The sequence below is a fragment of the Scyliorhinus canicula genome, chromosome 13 (assembly GCF_902713615.1).
Source record: "Scyliorhinus canicula chromosome 13, sScyCan1.1, whole genome shotgun sequence".
NCBI classification, from domain to species: domain Eukaryota; kingdom Metazoa; phylum Chordata; class Chondrichthyes; order Carcharhiniformes; family Scyliorhinidae; genus Scyliorhinus; species Scyliorhinus canicula.
Window position 1 is genome coordinate 128,497,046 of NC_052158.1, and position 18,774 is coordinate 128,515,819.

Consider the following 18,774-nt stretch of genomic DNA (forward strand, 5'->3'; position numbering starts at 1 on the left):
GGGCAGAATACTCGTCAATTGCCATATCGGATCATACTCAGCACTGGGTAGACCTGCAGTTTTGTAAGGACAGCTTTCAGCGCCCACCATGGTTGCTGGAAGTTGGATTACTCGCGGACGAGGCGGTGTGTGAGAGGCTGAGGAAATGCATGCAGAATTACCTGCAGGTGAACGATACTGGAGAAGTCTCGGCAGCGGTGCTCTGGGAGGCGCTGAAGGCAGTGGTGAGAGGGGAGCTGATTTCAATCCAGGCGTACAGGGACAGGACAGACAGGGCAGAGACGGACCGACTGATTAAGGAAATTCTACGGACGGACATGAATTACGCGGAATCCCCGATGCCAGAGTTACTCAGGAAACGACAGAGGCTGCAGGCCGTATTTGGGATGCTGACCACAGGCAAGGCTGTAGAGCAGCGTAGAAAGGTAAAGGCGCAATTTTGAGCATGGGGAGAAGGCCAGTAAAATGCTTGCGCAACAACTAAGGAAGAGGGAAGCGGCTAAGGAAATAGGGAGGGTAGTGGATGGGGAGGGTAATCTAGTGGGTGACCCGGCAGGGCTGAACAAGGTCTTTAGGGACTATTATAGGAAGCTGTACACTTCGGAACCTCCTGGGGGACCGGGGGGGATGAGGCGATTCCTGGACGGACTGACATTCCCAAGAGTGGGAAGGGGGTTGGTGGATGGACTGGGGGCCCTGGTCAGAATCGAAGAGGTATTGGGGGGCCTGAAGGTCATGCAGTCGGGCAAAGCCCCAGGGCCGGACGGGTATCCGGTGGGGTTTTACAAATAATTTGCCAGGATAGTGGAGCCGGTGCTGGTCAGGGTGTTTAAAGAGGCAAGAGACAGAGGGAGTTTACCCCCGCGATGTCGCAGGCCACCATCTCACTTATTCTGAAACGGGATAAGGTCCCGGAGGCTTGTGGGTCATACAGGCCGATCTCTTTGATCAGCGTAGACGCCAAGTTACAGTTCCTCGTTAGTATAGTGGTTAGTATCCCCGCCTGTCACGCGGGAGACTGGGGTTCAATTCCCTGACGGGGAGTTTGTACCTCTAGAGAAAAAAACTGGCACATCGGCTGCCAAATGCGCCAAGGCACATCGTCCAAGAGATGCACTCAACGGTGCGGACTTGACACTGGTCAGTGGGCAGCACGGTAGCATTGTGGATAGCACAATCGCTTCACAGCTCCAGGGTCCCAGGTTCGATTCCGGCTTGGGTCACTGTCTGTGCGGAGTCTGCACATCCTCCCCGTGTGTGCGTGGGTTTCCTCCGGGTGCTCCGGTTTCCTCCCACAGTCCAAAGATGTGCAAGTTAGGTGGATTGGACATGATAAATTGCCCTTAGTGTCCAAAATTGCCCTTAGTGTTGGGTGGGGTTACTGGGTTATGGGGATAGGGTGGAGGTGTTAACCTTGGGTAGGGTGCTCTTTCCAGGAGCCGGTGCAGACTCATTGGGACGAATGGCCTCCTTCTGCACTGTAAATTCTATGATCTAAGATCTTGCCGACCAGAATTGAGGACTGTGTACCGGATGTAATTGTGGAGACCAAACCATGTTTGTAAAGGGGAGGCAGCTGGTAGCCAACATAAGAAGGCTGCTCAACGTGATTATGATGCCCCTGGAGAGTAGGGAGGTAGAAATAATGGTAGCCATGGGTGCTGAAAAGGCTTTTGACCGTGTCGAGTGGGATTATCTGTGGGAGATACTAGAACGGTTTCGGTTCGGGGCGGGGTTCATCGACTGGGTGAGGCTATATCAGGCCCCGGATGCGAGTGTAAGGATGAACAGGACGACATCGGACTACTTTAGACTGCACCGTGAGACAAGACAGGGTTGCCCTCTCTCCCCTCTGCTGTTTGCGCTGGCCATAGAGCCACTGGCAATTGCATTGAGAGCTTCTAGGGGCTGAAAAGGGCTGGTCCGGGGGGGAATGGAACAGAGTCTCATTATACGCAGACGATCTAATGTTATATATATCGGACCCAATGGTGGGGATGGACGGTATTATGGAAATCCTGAGGGAATTTTGCTGGTTCTCAGGATATAAATTGAACACGGCTAAGAGCGAGATGTTCGTAATTCAGGCGAGGGGGCAGGAGAGTAGGCTGAAGTGGTTGCCGTTCAGGCTAGTGGGGGAGAGTTTCCGATATTTGGGGATTCAGGTGGTACGGGACTGGGGCAAGTTGCATAAGCTCAGCCTGTCCTGACTGGTGGAACGAGTGAGGGAGGAGGTCCGGAGGTGGGATGCGCTCCCGCTGTCATTGGCGGGGAGGGTGCAGTCTGCTAAGATGACGATTCTCCCGCGGTTTTTGTTTGTTTTTCAGTGTCTCCCCATCTTTATCCCGCGGTCCTTCTTTAAGAGGCTGAATAAAATTATTCTGGGATTTGTATGGGCAGGTGAAGAGGGTGATGCTTGAAAGGAACAGAGAAGAAGGGGAGCTGGCGTTGCCGAACTTCAGCAACTATTACTGGGCGGCCAACATCGCAATGATAATGAACTGGATGGTGGGTGCGGGGTCGGTTTGGGAACGGATGGTGGCTGCTTCGTGCAGGGGCACTAGCTTAGCAGCCCTGGCCACGGCGTCTCTGCCGCTTCCGCCGGTACTCCACCAGCCCGATAGTGTGGCGGCTCTTCGGATCTGGGGCCAGTGGAGGAGGCATGTAGGGGAGGTAAGAGCATCAGTGTGGACCCCAATCTGCGGCAACCACCGATTTGCCCCGGGGAACATGGACGGGGTGTATCGACTGTGGAGGAAGGCGGGGATTGTGAGGGTGGGGGATCTGTTCCTAAAAGGGAGCTTTCCGAGCATGAGGGCGCTGGTGGAGAAGTTTGGGCTGGCGAGAGGGAACGACTTTAGATACTTACAGGTGCGGGATTTTGTACGCAGACTAGTGCCGTCCTTCCCACGTCTCCCACCGAAGGGGAGGCAGGACAAGGTCGTTTCTAGGGGAGAGGTGGGAGAGGGTAGAGTCTCAGACGTCTACAAGGAACTAATGGGAGCTGAGGATACGCAGACTGAGGACTGAAGCTTAAGTGGGAAGATGAGCTCGGGGGGGAGATGGAGGACGGTATCTGGGCAGAAGCCCTGAGCAGAGTGAACACGACTGCAACATGTGCCAGGCTCAGCCTGATCCAGTTTAAGGTCGTGCACCGGGCCCATATGACGGGGGCCCGGATGAGCAGATTCTTCGGGCTGGAGGACAAGTGTTCTAAATGCGCCGGAGGGCCGGCTAACCATGTACACATGTTCTGGTCGTGCCCTAAACTCAGGAGGTATTGGCAGGGATTCGCAGGTGTCATGTCCCGGTATTGAAAACTGGAGTGGTAATGAGCCCTGAGGTGACAATCTTTGGGATTTCGGAGGACCCGGGAGTCCAGGATGAGAGAGAGGCCGACGTTCTGGCCTTTGCTTCCCTGGTAGCCCGGCGACGAATACTGTTAGAATGGAGGGACTCAAAGCCCCCGAGGACTGAGGTATGGCTATCGGACATGGCAAGCTTTTTTGGCCTGGAGAAAGTCAAGTTCGCCTTGAGAGGTTCGCTATTGTGGTTCGCCCGAAGGTGGCAGCCATTTATTGACTTCTTCGCAGAGGAGTAAGTGTCAGCAGGAGCGGGGGTCTAGGGTAGAGTAGAGTAGAGTAGGGAGATATTGAGGCAGGTCCATGCGTGAACAGAGCCGTGGTTTGCACTATGTTTAATTTGTGTCTTGACTTCTTTTTTTTTGTACTGTATAATGTCACTTTTTCTATATGCCTAAAATACCTCAATAAAATTGTTTGTTAAAAAAAATCTACTAAACGGTGTACAACACCTTACAACACTAATACCTGCTTCTTCTCTGACCTTTGCCTTCAAACCTCACATAAACTTTACATTAACTACATCACCCATAACCAAAGTGACCCAAGTTAACTTTGCCATCTCTGGTGAATTCTTTTCCCCAGGATTTTGATTACCAACACGGTTATTGCAGACTGCTTAGTCTCCCTTACCACATACCTTACAGACACCTCGTTCACATCCACCATCCTCAGTATCTCCCCAAACTGCACCACGACTTCAATCTGAAAACCAACGTCCTCCAAATCCTTACACTTTGGCTCTCCATTCAGCAAGATATCATTGCTTTTGTTGACGTCCTAAACTACCGTATATACTCGCGTATCCTTCGATCTCGCGTATCATGCGACCCCTAAATTTTCGGCCCAAAAACATGCTTTTATGGTATACCTCATGTATCATGCGAGTCACTTTTTTGACATGACAGCTGACACTCAGGTAAGCTTTCCGCCTAAAACTCCCAAATGAGAAACAGCTGTTTTGCTGTTTCTAATCACGGAACTAAACCCGATAATAAATAGTCACGGTACCTAACAGGTGACACAATCGACCCTTAGCAAAAATGGAGAAAAGATCAGCGAAGAAATATACAGCCAAATTGAAACTGCAAGTTGTTGCCGAAGCGGAACAAAGCAACAATGTTAAAGCTGGAAACCTGTTTGGTGTCGGAGAAAGCTGTGTCCGAAACTGGAGAAAGCAAAAAGAACAATTGATGGCAAGTGCTTCCTATAAATGCGCAAATCGCGGGTCGAAATGTCATTGGCCGCAGTTAGAAGATGAAGTCTCAAAGTGGGTGTCCGAAAATCGGGCAAATGGTTACATAATAACACGATCTAAAATAAGACTTTATGCTTTACGAGAAGCTAGAAACATGGGCATTCATGAGTTTACTGCAAGTCCCGGATGGTGTACGCGGTTCATGAAAAGACATGACTTTGTGTTAAGAAGAAAAACAAAAATTGCACAGAGACTCCCAAAAGAATTAGAAGAAAAAGTGTTAAGTTTTCATAGATTTGTTATCAAACATCGCAAAGCTAACAGCTATAATTTATCGTGCATTGGAAACATGGATGAGACACCCGTGAATTTTGATATGCCATCAAACTCAACCATTAATAAAGTCGGCGAAAAAAGTATCTTTATCAAAACTACAGGGCATGAAAAGACACATTTTACGGTTGTACTAACGTGTATGGCAGATGGGACGAAACTTCCTCCAATGGTCATCTTCAAACGGAAATTAATGCCCAAGCTAAAATTTCCAAGTGGTATCATTGTCCATGTCCATGAAAAAGGTTGGATGAACGATAATGGCTGCATGATTTGGCTGAAGAGAGTTTGGGAATCAAGAGCAGGTGGTTTACTATGCCAAAAAAGTTTACTTGTCTGGGATATGTTTAGGTCACATCGAGTGGATGCCGTTGTGAAAGCTGTTCGCAAAGCGAACACCGATATAGCGATCGTTCCAGCTGGCTTGATTAGCGTCGTTCAGCCACTTGACGTATCCATCAATAAGCCATTTAAAGACAATCTAAGGAAGAAATGGAATGACTGGATGATGGAAGGAGAGAAATCATTTACGAAGGGAGGGAATGTGAAGGCTCCGGATTTGGCTCTATTGTGCTTGTGGGTAAAAGAGGCATGGGCTGGGATAGATGGCGATTTGATCGTTAAAGCATTTTAAAAATGTGGAATAGCAAATGCTTTGGATGGAAGTGAAGATGATGCTTTATTCGAAGATGTAGGAGAAGAGGATGAAAATATTGAAGACCTGGAAGATGATCAGTATGACGACTGCCTCGATGAAGAAGAATTCCAAGCTTTATTTGACGATGACAATGACAATGAAAGCGAATTCGAAGGATTTTAGTTCACCTGCATTAGTTTGTTTTAATTATGTTTTTACATTTTCTTTTTACAGGTGATCATTATATAAGAAAGGGAAACATATTTGCAATTCACTTATACCAGTGGCGTAAACATCTTCTGTAACAAGGCAAAACACAAACACTTCACTGCTGAGGGACAACATCATTACCCTTCGGTTGAACAGAAGCTTGTTACATTATGTTGAATGAATATAAACACCATAGTGGTCAGCTGGGTCTCAGTTGCAAGCACTCATGCCTCTGAATCAGACGATCAGTTAGAAATAATAGATCCCATGTCACTATTTCAAAGAACAGAATTATCCCCTGTACCTGGCCAATATTTGGGTTCAATCAATGTCACTAAAAAACATTATCTGGTCATAATCACACTGCTGGTTGTGGAACCTTTATGCGCAAAGATTGACTGTCATGTTTCCAATAAGAGAGTGACTACACTTCAAAAAGTACTTATTTGGCTCAAAAGTATTTTGAGATAACCTGAAAGACACCACATTTAAATTTATATTTTTTTCATATACTAAGATTTTAATATATGGCCTTTAATCATTGAAACTTACATTTTAAAGCAGTAAAATCGAGAACATTCACATAAGTCACAATGGAGACATTACTTGAAAGTTGTTTGGCATTTCAGGTTAACAGTTTTCTTCGAAGGAATAGCAAGTTGATATTTAAAAATTAACATTGTGTTTACTGCCACCTGGTGTAGAGAATTTTGACTCAGCTGAAGTACTCAAAAAACATTGAATTCAAGTGAACAACCAGATAAGGGTCTGTAAACAAGGCCATGGAAGCTGAGAGTAGTCTGAACACTTTCTGAACATAGATACAAACAAAGCAAACCTGGGCAATTGGATAGCCATACTGTCTTTTTATTGTTCCTAACTGCTGATGTTTTGACAGACAACAGTAGAACAAAGTCAGAACTAATTTAATTCACATTTGTATAGCAATCAGCATCAACCAAAGCAACATCATGCTTTTCCATATACCATGTTGGCAAATATACTGCACAGTTCACTATAGAACTTAGCCACAGACTCCAAATTGATCTAAGCCAAGGACAGAGGGAAGTTATTCAGCCAAGGTTCACAATTCTCATTGCTTATCTATCAATTCCTGCTGCTGTTTCAATCCTCATAAAGACCATTAAGGTTTAAAGAGAAATAAAGAGAAATTTGAATATCCAGCAATTAAATGAAAGAACTATGCCAGAAGATTTTACATTTTTAAACAAAAGCAAACTTTGTCCATTAAAAAATTAAATAAAGTAAGCATGGCTAATTTAACACGATAGTGTGTTATGTTGCAAGATTGTGAAGGTTCTCCTGGGAACAACCAAAAGTATGCCACAGCTCTTCAGAATTCACTTTTATTTCTCCTAAGTTGTCCAGCTACTGCAGCTACTGGTACGGGGTTTCACTGAGATTTTTACATTAGCTTCTGGCTGAATGACCCTCCAATTCCCTTTAAAACATCAACTGTGAGGTGCGATTCTCTGGTCTCATTTTGCTCGAGCGAGAGTGCGACAAGGCTGGTGTATTGCAGGAGAGGCCAAAACGAGAACATCTCCGGGTGCCAAACCGTTTGCGATGCATCTGGCCTGCTCACGTAGGCGAAACTGAAGGGAGTAGTCAGCCGGGGGACAACCATACGCAGCTCCTCCATGCCATGTGGATCGTGCGGACCCGTACCAGGAGTAACCCTTGTCCCTCTCTGCCCCACCAACCACCCATAACCCCCACCGACTGCGATGCCTCTAGTTGTGCAGCTGAAGGCTATTGCTGAATTGGCTATTGTGGATAAGTGAGCACCTCACACAACGCAAGTAGATAGTGGATTCCATGGGTGGGCAGGCCACATAGCCTGTGAGTCATTGCCTAACATCCCAATCAAACCGTGATGCCTGGACACGGTGCCTGAACACTGCGAGAGGCAACACCACACACACAGCAGCTGAGATCCAAACACCCAGGGTATCGATCCCAGCACCAGGGACATGTCCACGGCTGGAGGGTGAGTGCAACATGGAGGATACCAGCGCCGGTCCAGTTAACATCATGTGCGGGTGTCAGGGATACAGGGTCTGGGATACAGTGAGCACTGCGGCCAGAAGTGCGTGGGTAGGGTGTACCGGGTGTGGGGATCAATTAGGGAATGGAGGGTCCTGGGGTGAGAGCCACCAATGTTTGTCAGTCTAACACCCCCTCCCAATTCCTTACAGATATTGAATATAGAAGGTATTTTAGACCCCGCAGAACAGGCCTCAGTGGTGCTGTTGGTAGGATGGATGGCCAGATGCTGGGGATGGCAGCAGCAGCGTCTACAGAGTCTCGAGGCGGCAGTCCATGTGCTAGACCCTGCCCCGAGGACCTGGCTGACCATCAGGCCAGGGTGTGACCCAGAGGGGGAGGACTTTCAACTGTCCAGGATGTACAAGCGTCGCTTCAAGAGGGATGACAATGGCATGTCCCGCAGGAGGCTCCGCCTCAAACAGGAGACAGTGCGGTACCTGTGCCATGTCCTGTCGAACTTGAGAGCTCGTGACCTCTGTGGCTGTCAAGGTCACTGCAGCGCTGAATTTTTATACCTCGGGATCTTTCCAGGTCTCAAGCAGGGATCTGTGTGGCATCTCTCAGGCCACAGCCCACAGGTGCGTCCGACAGGTCACGAATGCTCTGTTTGCCCGGGCAGAAAACTAAACCTGGCCACGCCCAACAAGATGCCCGGGTATCAGAATTATCCGTCATCATTGGGATGCCCCAGGTACAGTGGCAGATGGACGGCACGCATGTTGCCTTGCGCTCACCAGGCCATTTGGGAGTGCCCTACGTTAACAGAAAGAGGTTCCAATCCATGAACATATAGCCCATATGCGACCACCACATGAAGATCATGCATGTGTTGCACACTTCCCAGGGAGTGTCTACCACAACTACATCCTGAGGCTGTCAGACATCACTGGTCTCTTTGAGGACCACCCCAGCATGGCCTGCTGGCTCTTGGGGGATAAGGGGTACACGCTGAAGACCTGGCTAATGACGCCAGTACGGAGGCCAGAGACCGATGCGGCGGCCCGATACAACGAGGTCCATGTGGTCACCTTAGCTGCCATTGAGTTATGCATCGGACTGCTCAAATGCGGCTCTGAGTCCTCAATCGCTCCGGTAGTGCCGCAGTATCCTCCACCAGGCCATGTCTCACAGCACCTCAACAAGGTCCTCCTGGTATTGGGTCTGCTGTGTCCTCCACAACCTGGCACTCCAGCGGGCTGCTATGCTGGAGGAGGGGGATGAGGAACATGTGGCTACCTTTGAGGAGGAGGAGGATGAGGATGATGAAGAGGCGCCAGACCAGAAGGGCTGGAGGACGACCCCAGGGAGGAACTGCAGGATCAGCCAGAGGCTGCAGGATAGACAGCAGTGGCAAGGGTCCGGCAAGCCCAAAGGTCAAGGACGCCCTCATACTCGTCCGCTTCACATAGGACGTGGCCTGGTCCATCATCATTACACCTTCCCCCCCATTTGCAACCCTCCCAGGGTCTGTGTCACATCAATCCAGTGTGCTGGGACTGTGTCTTCACTGTCAGCGGGTCACTGTTGAGGGCAGGGAAGTGATGATAACCCGCAGAGAGCTGAGCACTGGTGCTCCTCAATCTATGCCATAGTCTGACCCCTGCCTGCCGAGTCTTCGCTCACACCTATCACTTTCAGATCGTATGTCCGGGGGATGGAGGAACATGACTGGCGAAATGGGCCAAGGGTTTGGAAGTCGGTCCGCATTGTGGAGGAAAGTGACAGAGGTGTCATAGAACATAGAACATAGAACAGTACAGCACAGAACAGGCCCTTCGGCCCTCAATGTTGTGCCGAGCCATGATCACCCTACTCAAACCCACGTATGCACCCTACACCTGTAACCCAACAACCCCCCCTTAACCTTACTTTTATTAGGACACTACGGGCAATTTAACATGGCCAATCCACCTAACCCGCACATCTTTGGACTGTGGGAGGAAACCGGAGCACCCGGAGGAAACCCACGCACACAGGGGGAGGACGTGCAGACTCCACACAGACAGTGACCCAGCCGGGACCAGTGTCATACTGGTTGTGTTGAAGGGCTTTTAATGTTTCACAAGTGTCCACTAATGCTCCACTCTCCTGATGGTGCTGCCCCCTCATTTTGCTTGACCCCCCCTACCTACACCACCCCCCACCCCCGAGTACCCGCAGTGACGCTCAACATGGTTAGTCTTCCTTGTTCTACTGATACATCTAGGTGTGTCCCCGGGATCCACATCAGAGGTGGAGGCAACCAGCTACTTACCACGTCCTGTGGCCTTCAATGACCCTGACAGGCGTCCTCCGGGGTTGGAGGGCCCCGGCATACTTGTCGGCAGCACATTCACAGCCCTGCCACCATGTCCCATGTGCTGACTGGGAGATGCGCCGTCCTCAGAGGGGTAGGACTCGGGGGTGCTGCTGTCCACCATCCCCACTCTGTGGGATAGGTCCAGGTTGGCACCAAGCGGCCCTTTCTCCCGGCCAATGCCAATAGGTTTGAGCTCCTGCTGCCCCTTCATCAAATAGCTCTGCCAGCCCTGGCGGCTCCCCAATGTCTGCACCATGATGTCGACGCGCTTGGCGAGGCTCCTCAGTGATCGGGCCACGCTCTGCAGCACCTCGGCCATTCCCATCTGAGATCGGGGCATGTCCCACAGCACCTCAATAAGCTCCTCCTGGTATTGAGTCACCTTCCCCTGCGGAGGCCCTAGGCCATGGCCATCACTGACTATGCCACGCCTTGGACACCTCCACTAATGCTGCTGACACTGTGCACCAGGCTTTCCACTGCTGTCGCCATCCTAGCAGTGTTGGCTTCAGTGCCACGCATTGCCAACAACATCTCCTGTGCCCATAGCCTCTGGGACACCTCCAACTGGAAAGTATAAACATTGGTTCAATGGACAGCATTCAGGGGAGGGAGTCAAGGCAAGGGATTGGGAACACGAAGTTCAAAAATGGAGGGCACAAAAACGCAGTGCCAGTTCAGCTAGTACATTGGATAGTGAACAGGTCCACAGGAAAAGGTTGAGAACTATTGAAAGAACATCCCACAGCAGAATGGAAAGATCAAGCAGTAGCAGTACAGAACGAGTACCAGGTGATAGAGGGGACATAGTTTATCAAGATCTCGGAAAATGAGTAACACTACAAATACTAAGGAGTAGAAGCCCACATGCACGTGAGATTTTGGTGGCTTCCAATAAATTAGATGAAAAAGTTAGCAAAGATGCCAAACAGCAAGAACTGCATAGTTGGAGTGAATTTGGGATATACACAGAAGTACCAGACAGGGGACAAAGAGCTCTATCCCACAGATGGATTTGCACGGAAAAGGTTCTTCCGGATGGAACTTATAAGGCAAAGGCCAGGCTTGTGGCAAGGGGATTTGAAGAAAACTTAGAAGATCAGGATATAAGGGTAGGTTCACCTATGGCAGGAAAGGTTCTTTTAAAGATCTTCTTGGCTCTATTAGCCACAAAGGCATGGGAATGCAAATCTATAGATATAAAAGCTGCCTTTTTGCAGGGGCATCAGCTCCAGGGAGATATTTTTCTCGTCCACCTAAAGAGGCAGCTAACACAGAAGGGGGTACTCTGGAAGTTGAACAAATGTGTATATGGATGTAATGATGCGTCTAGAGTCTGGTACTTTTCGGTAAGGTCAGTTTTGTTAAAGTTAGGCTGTTGCTAGTTGAAAGCAGATCTGGCAATGTTTTACTGGCACTATAAAGGAAATCATTCTGGCATCTTTATGATGCATGTCAATGATTTTTTGTGGGGTAGGACTAGTTATTTCGAAGCTATTGTAATCTCTGGTAGGAAAGAATTCAGGGTTGGAAGTCAGGCTTTCGGTGCATTTAAATATATTGGACTAGAAATCGGACAGACTAAGTTAGAGGCAACTTTACATCAGCAATCTTATTTGGAAAGCATCAGCCCAATAGCAATTAGTCATGGCCTGGTTTCACAAAGAGATGCAATGGTTTCAAAGATGGAAAAAGAACAACTGTGAAGTTTAAATGGGCAACTGAATTGGTTAGGTAGACAGACTAGACCGGATGTGAGTTTTGATGTCTTAGAGTTGAGTACAAAACTTAATGATCCCAAAGTAGAAGACATAATAAGAGCAAATAAAGTGTTGGTCAAACAGAAAATGCAGGAGTGTGTTCTGAGGTTCCCGGTTTTAGGTGACCTTAGGCACTTGAAACTCATAGTTTATAGTGATGCGTCTTATGCAAATTTATGTGATGGGGTTTCAAGCGCTGGAGGTTTTATAACTTTCCTTTTGGGGAACAATGGTAAATGTTGCCCTCTTGTGTGGGGAACAAAGAAAATAAGGAGTGTCAAAAGCACTTTGGCTGCTGAGACATTAAGCCTTGTAGAGGCGGTGGATATGGTCTTTTATATATCTCAGATATTGATAGAAATTTTGGGATTAGGGCATTTGGGTAATATACCTATTGTATGTCACATTGACAATAAACCCCTGTGGGAAAATGTGCACTCTACAAAAAGTGTCAATGAAAAAAGGTTAAGGATAGACATCGCAAGTTTGAAGCAGATGTTGGACAGAGGGGAAATAGCAAAAATTAAATGGGTCGACAGTAGCTATCAATTGTCAGGATGTTTTACAAAAAGAGGGGCTAGCTTATAGAAATTTTTGGGTATTGTTAATGAACGACGCCTGTTTGTGTGACTTTTTTTTCCAAAACAAAATGGAAAAAAAGAGACGGGGGAAATTGCGTGTGTGTTTTTGAGTTTCTTGTAATTTTGTTTTCACCGAATTATTTTTTTTCTCCAAGGAAGGAGAGACTGTTAAGTAATGGGTTAAGAGACATTCCAATTAGTTGTCTCGTTTATGTTCAGTATCCAATAATTGACACTGATATGTAAAGAGGCTTCAGGTGGCCTTTGTGTCAGGTGATGTGATGTTAAGAGTTTTGTGCAGAGTCTGAAGAGGTAAATTACAGGTGTTTGTTGAAAAGGAGCAGAACCTTTGACTCTATATAACAGCAGCTAAACGTCGAACACAGTAAGCTATAGGGGAGATGTCAAGGGTAGGTTCTTTACAGAGTGTGGTGGGTGCGTGGAATGCACTGCCAGTGGAGTCAGAGTCATTCGGTACATTTAAGAGACTCTTGGATAGGCACATGGACAGCAGTAAATTAAAGGGGTGTCGGCTAGGTTGATCTTAGATTAGGATAAATTGTAGGCACAACATCGTGGGCCAAAGGGCCTGTGCTGTACTGTTCTATGTTCTATAATTTATCCAGCTTGTTTGATTTGCATTCACTGCAGATGTTTCCCAATTTCTCAATGTAGATAAATGAAAAACCTGGGGCGGGATTCTCCGAGCCCCGCTCCGGGCCGGAGAATCGACGCAACCGTGCCACGCCGCCTCGCTCTGACATGTGATTTTCCAAGGAGCAGTGAATCGGCACCATTTGGCGCGGCGCCGGTCGCAGGCCGCCATCCGCGGCCTGGCCGCCGATTCTCCAGCCTTGATGGGCCGAACGGCCACGCAGAAACGGCAGAGTCCTGCCTGCGCCGTCCGCACCTGCTCGCAGCTGGTGGGAACTCTGCATGCAGGGTCGGGGGCCGGCCTGTGGGGGGGTGGAGGAGGCTCCTTCACCGGGGGGTGGGGCCTCCGATGGGGTCTGGCCCGCAATTGGGGCCCACCAGCCCCGGCCCTATTATGTTACGCAGCCGGCCCCTGAACCCCCACGCCATGTTGCGTCGTGGCCTGCGCGTTGAGGAAGTCCCCCACGCATGCGTCCCCCGCGCTTCAGCGTCATGCTGGCCCCCACATTGGTAGTGCCCGTGCACGTTTCACACCGTCGTGAAATGCAACGCCATTCCACGGACACTCCATCGCGGAGAATCCCGTCCCTGATTTCTTAAAAATCTAATTCCTGAACAAAAGCTATATTTCTAAAACATTGGATATAATGTCAAAACTTAAATTTTAGCAAATATGTACACTCATACAACATGAGGAATTGGCGAAACATCGGGTCATGGCAGTATTTGATCTATTCCATTTTCTGACCACACAAGCACGTAAAATGCCATTCTTTCATAGTTATGCTTGAATAAGAAATACCTAGTGATTTATTTCCTTTTAAAAATATTAACAGTTATTATAACAAGGAATACAGCAAGCATTACAAGAATAGTCTCTTCATCAGAAACAAGAACCAGATTACATTTTTTCCTGCCTCTTATGCTTTATCAACATTTATGTCTGATCCTATTCAAAATTTACTGTGGCGTATGCTGCACATGGCAGTTGGTAAACGTAAAAGAACATTCATTGTTTAGAAGATTGAATTCAATAAGCCCCCACAGCTGAATTTGGCCAATAGTAGGGCTTTACAGCCACAGTTGGAAGAAACAACAGGTCAACAATCCTGCAGTACCGTTCCTCCTACCCAAATGCAGGTTTGAAACAGTTAACACTAAATCCAGACTTCCCTTCGTTGGCAGTGCACCAAATATCCACTGCCAAAAGTATTGTGTTGTTTGGCAAGTGGCGCACTATTTCTGCTACAACTGGGAGAGGTTGCTAAATTTGTAGCGGAGATAACAGGTAAAACTAATCTGAGTGACGCAATTTCAGCAACAGGATCTTCTTATTGCCCAATGTGTGATTTTATGACTTTACCTAATGATGTCAGGTGACCTGAGCTTTGTGCTCCAGCCTGTTTTGATTAGAAGACATTTGATCTTCTGATAAAATAAGACATACTGGCAATTAGTGCAACAATCCAGATATGGAATATGGCTTGTGCACGTTGAGCACATCTTGTTTACTTCTAAGAACTAGTGGTTTTAGTTCCAACACCTCCCCACCCCCATCAAGCCCCTCAGGAAATTGTGCGCAGCAAGATTCCACAAATAGCTATAAGAAATGAACAAGTCATTTTTCCCCCCCTTATGGTTTGGACTGAGTCATAAATGTTGGCCAGGACACAAGAAGAACTCCTTGAGTGATTGACTGATTGATTTGATTTATTGTCACATGTACCGAAGTACAGTGAAAAGTATTTTTCTGTGGCCGAGGGAATGTACACGGTACGCACATTGTAGTCAAAAGAATAATCAACAGAGAATATTGACAAATGGTACATCGACAAACAGTGATTGGTTCCAGTGCAGAACAAGGGGCCAAACAAAGCAAATACATGAGCAAGAGCAGCCTAGGGAGTCGTGAATAGTGTTCTTACAGGGAACAGATCAGTCCGAAGGGGAGTCGTTGAGGAGTCTTGTAGCTGTGGGGAAGAAGCTGTTCCTATGTCTGGATGTGCGGGTTTTCAGACTTCTGTACCTTCTGCCTGATGGAAGGATCTGGAAGAAGGTAATGCCTGGGTGGGAGGGGTCTCTGATAATGCTGCCTGCCTTCCTGAGGCAGCGAGAAGGGTATACAGAATCAATGTGGGGGTGGCAAACTTGTGTGATGCGTTGGTCTGAGTTCACCACACTCTGCAGTTTCTTGCGATCTTGGACCGAGCAATTGCCATACCAGGCTGTGATGCAGCTGGATAGGATGTTCTCTATCGCACATCTGTAGAAGTTTGTGAGAGTCGATGCAGGCATGCCAAATTTCTTTAGCTTCCGTAGGAAGTAGAGACATTCTTGGGCTTTCTTGACTGTTGCACCAACGCGAGTGGACCAGGACAGACTGTTGGTGATTGTGACCCCCAGGAACTTAAAGCTATCGACCATCTCCACTTCGGAGGCATTGATTCAGACGGGAGTGTGTGTCGTGCTTATGCTTCCTGAAGTCGATGATCAGTTCCTTGATCTTTCCAACATTTAGAGAGGTTGTTTTCAGTACACTATGCAACCAAGTGATTTATCTCCCTCCTATAGTCTGATTCATCATTGTTTGAGATACGGCCCACCACAGTTGTATCATCTGTAAACTTATACCTCTGCTCTCCTTCAAATAGTGCCGTGGGATATTTTACGGCCACTTGAATAGAACTTCAAGTTAGCATCTCATCCAGAGGACAGTTGCACCTACAGTGCAGCACTCCCTCAGTACTGTAATGGTGTCACCCTAGATTATTTGCTCAAATCCTTGGAGTAAGGCTTGAACCTTGAGTCAGAGGTGAAGGGGCTAGCATTGAGGCAAACTGGCATGATAATATAATCACTATCCAGGGCAATGGTGGAGTGCTCAATGTGGCTCAACATGAAATGGGCTAAGACATGAAGCTGCAGATGAAAATCAGCCAGAGTTCCTACTCCTGATCATTACCAACTGACTGCAATTGGAGAATACATCTGTGCAGATGCTGGATTGAAACACATTACATTTGGTGCTGATGCCTCCACTGTTTAACTCCAACACACCTGGATATTGAGAGAGCAGCTGGTGTCCATGGAACAATTCACTGACACACACATTGCAATTTGACTGTTGTACACTGGATATCAGGGCAGAATGGTTTCAACTCTGCTCTTGCCTCATCCTGCCACCTGTCTGAACGGCCAGGCATTCTAGCTAACCCTAGATTACCGTAGGACAAGGTAAGAAAATGACCCACCTCAAAAGCACTGTTCAATATTTTTAACTGAAGTCCTTTGTACAGGTAAATGTGCCACGAGTGAGTTATGTTAATCTCGTGCAGTTGGTGAATTCATATGAAACCATTTCAAATTAGATATAATTGATCAGATTTAAAAATCTAGCAGCAGTGCTTTTTTAAAACATGGTTATACTGGGGTGGCAGGAACACCATCTTAGTCATGAGCCTCTGAAATGTAACATCCTCTGTCTCTCATCAGGCACTTAAACTTTTTTTCTACAGTTCCTTTTAAATATGCATTTGAGAAGAATAAACTCATTGGAACCAGCAAAATGCCTGTTTACCGAGGCCTATTTCATTGTCGACGGTAAACAGTTTTGGATTCAAATATGAAGCCTGCTGAACTAGGGGTAAGTGAGCAGTAAGATGACGCGTTATCAGGTGGGACAGCTGGGGTTCAGTTGGTAGCATTCTCACCTCCAATTCAGAAGGTCATGGGTTCAATGCTGCTCCAGAGGATTGAGCACATTACCCAGTGTAATACACAGGAAGGGCTGCCAAGTTGGTGCTACCATCTTTCAGATGAAATGTTAAGCTGAGACTCTGACTTCCCTTTTTAGGTGGGTGTAAAAAGATCCAATGGCATTATTTGGTCTTGACGATAGTTATCTCTCAATTAACTTTACTAAGAAGTGACACATTATCATCTCATTATTGCATTTAAGACATTTCTGCACATGGATTGTCTGCTGCGTTTTCTAACAGTGGGGCGGCACGGCATACAGCGGTTAGCACTGCTGCCTCATAGCTCCAGGGACCCGGGTTCAATTCCGGCCTCGGGTGACTGTGTGTGGAGTTTGCACTTTCTCCCTGTGTCTGCGTGGGTTTCCTCCGGGTGCTCCAGTTTCCTCCCACAGTCCAAAAATGTGCAGATTAAGTGGATTGGCCATGCTGAATTGTCCCTCAGTGTCCAAAAGGTTAGGTCAGGTTACAGGAATAGGGTGGAGATGTGGGCTTAAATAGGGTGCTCTTTCCAAGGGCCAGTGTAGACTTGATGGGCCGAATGGCCTCCTTCTGCACTGTAAATTCTGATTCTATGAAAGTACTCCAATGTCTGGAAAGCAATTTGCGGCTACCTGAGGGGTGGTGCCCTCCCTCGCTGTACCTTATTTACACCACTCTGCTAAAGCCAGGGGCAGACTTCATTGTTCCTGTCTCACCTGGCCTGAGTGAGCCAGGTCAGGTGAGACAGAGCTTTGCAATTCCAGTGAAGGCACCTCCAGAGTGGCAACGCGCTGGTGATTGCCATACCGGGTTACTGGTCCAGTGTTTCTTGCTCCAACAAATCATTTTTTTCTTGGGGGCAGCACAGTAGTTATCACAGTTGCTTCACAGCTCCAGAGTCCTAGATTCAATTCCCAGCTTGGGTCACTGTCTGTGTAGAGTCTGTACGTTCTCCCCGTGTCTGCGTGGATTTCTTTTGGGGGTTCCAGCTTCCTCCCACAGTCCAAAGACATGCAGGTTAGGTGGATTGGCCATGATAAATTGCCCTTAGTGTCCAAAAAGGTTAGGTGGGGTTACTTGGTTAGGCGATAAGGTGGAGACATGGGCTTAAGTAGAGTGCTCTATCCAAGGGCTGGTGCAGACTCTATGGGCCATATGGCCTCCTTCTGAACTGTAAATTCTATGATTCTATGATTCATGCTGTAGCCACCTGGGGTGACCACTGCCCAACACAAAATGGAAGATTGCAAGGAATGCAGGGAAAATGGACATGTTGCAAAAGCAAGCAGCTTGCAAACCGCTTGTGTATTCTGACTACTGCAGAAACCAGTTCTGACTGCTGCAGAAACCAGACAGCACTGTGAAAAGAACAAGTTAGCATACTAATGAGGCGGTACCGGGCGATCCCCAGGTACAATGGAAACAAGTTAACGCTAATCAAAACATTTAATAGAAGGCCAGACTTCTCGGCGCCAAAGGAAGTCCAAAACAATAAGTCCCAAGAACCGCCTAGTGATCGAGGTTCTGCCCCGTTATTGGGGAATTCAAATCAATCGATTGGGAAGAGACCCAATCGATTGCGAGTGTATAGAGGGTCCGCCCAGGTGGGCGCAAGACCCTGAGAGGAGTATAAGACAGAGACCCCCGACCCCAGCTCTCTCTCTCTGCCAGCCTCTCCTTGACCAGCCAGCCCTCCCAACAGAACACCGTTGCAGCAGAAGAACCTTGAGGAGGAGAGGCCTGGACAGCAGCTGCCAACACGCAAGTGTCATACAACGCACGCTATGAGAGTAGACACTCCTGACCCCCTTTAGTCCATAACTATTGGAAGCCTGCGGACCCAAGACAAAACTAGAGGCCGTTGTTCCCTGATCCGGCAGTCCCCTTATCCAGATAATTATTTGGCCTATTAGTGGTAGGATTAGCCTAGTCT

At 47.7% G+C, this 18,774-nt stretch overlaps 1 protein-coding gene and 1 non-coding gene across 3 annotated transcripts in view; one reads left to right on the top strand and one right to left on the bottom strand.

The window, feature by feature from the left end:
• tnk2b (tyrosine kinase, non-receptor, 2b) overlaps window positions 1-18,774 on the bottom strand; it is a 405,837-nt gene that overhangs the window by 315,633 nt on the left and 71,430 nt on the right. The gene's annotated exons all lie outside the window — the stretch shown is intronic.
• Window positions 973-1,044, top strand: trnad-guc. The gene has a single exon. It is a non-coding gene; the product is annotated as a tRNA-Asp (tRNA).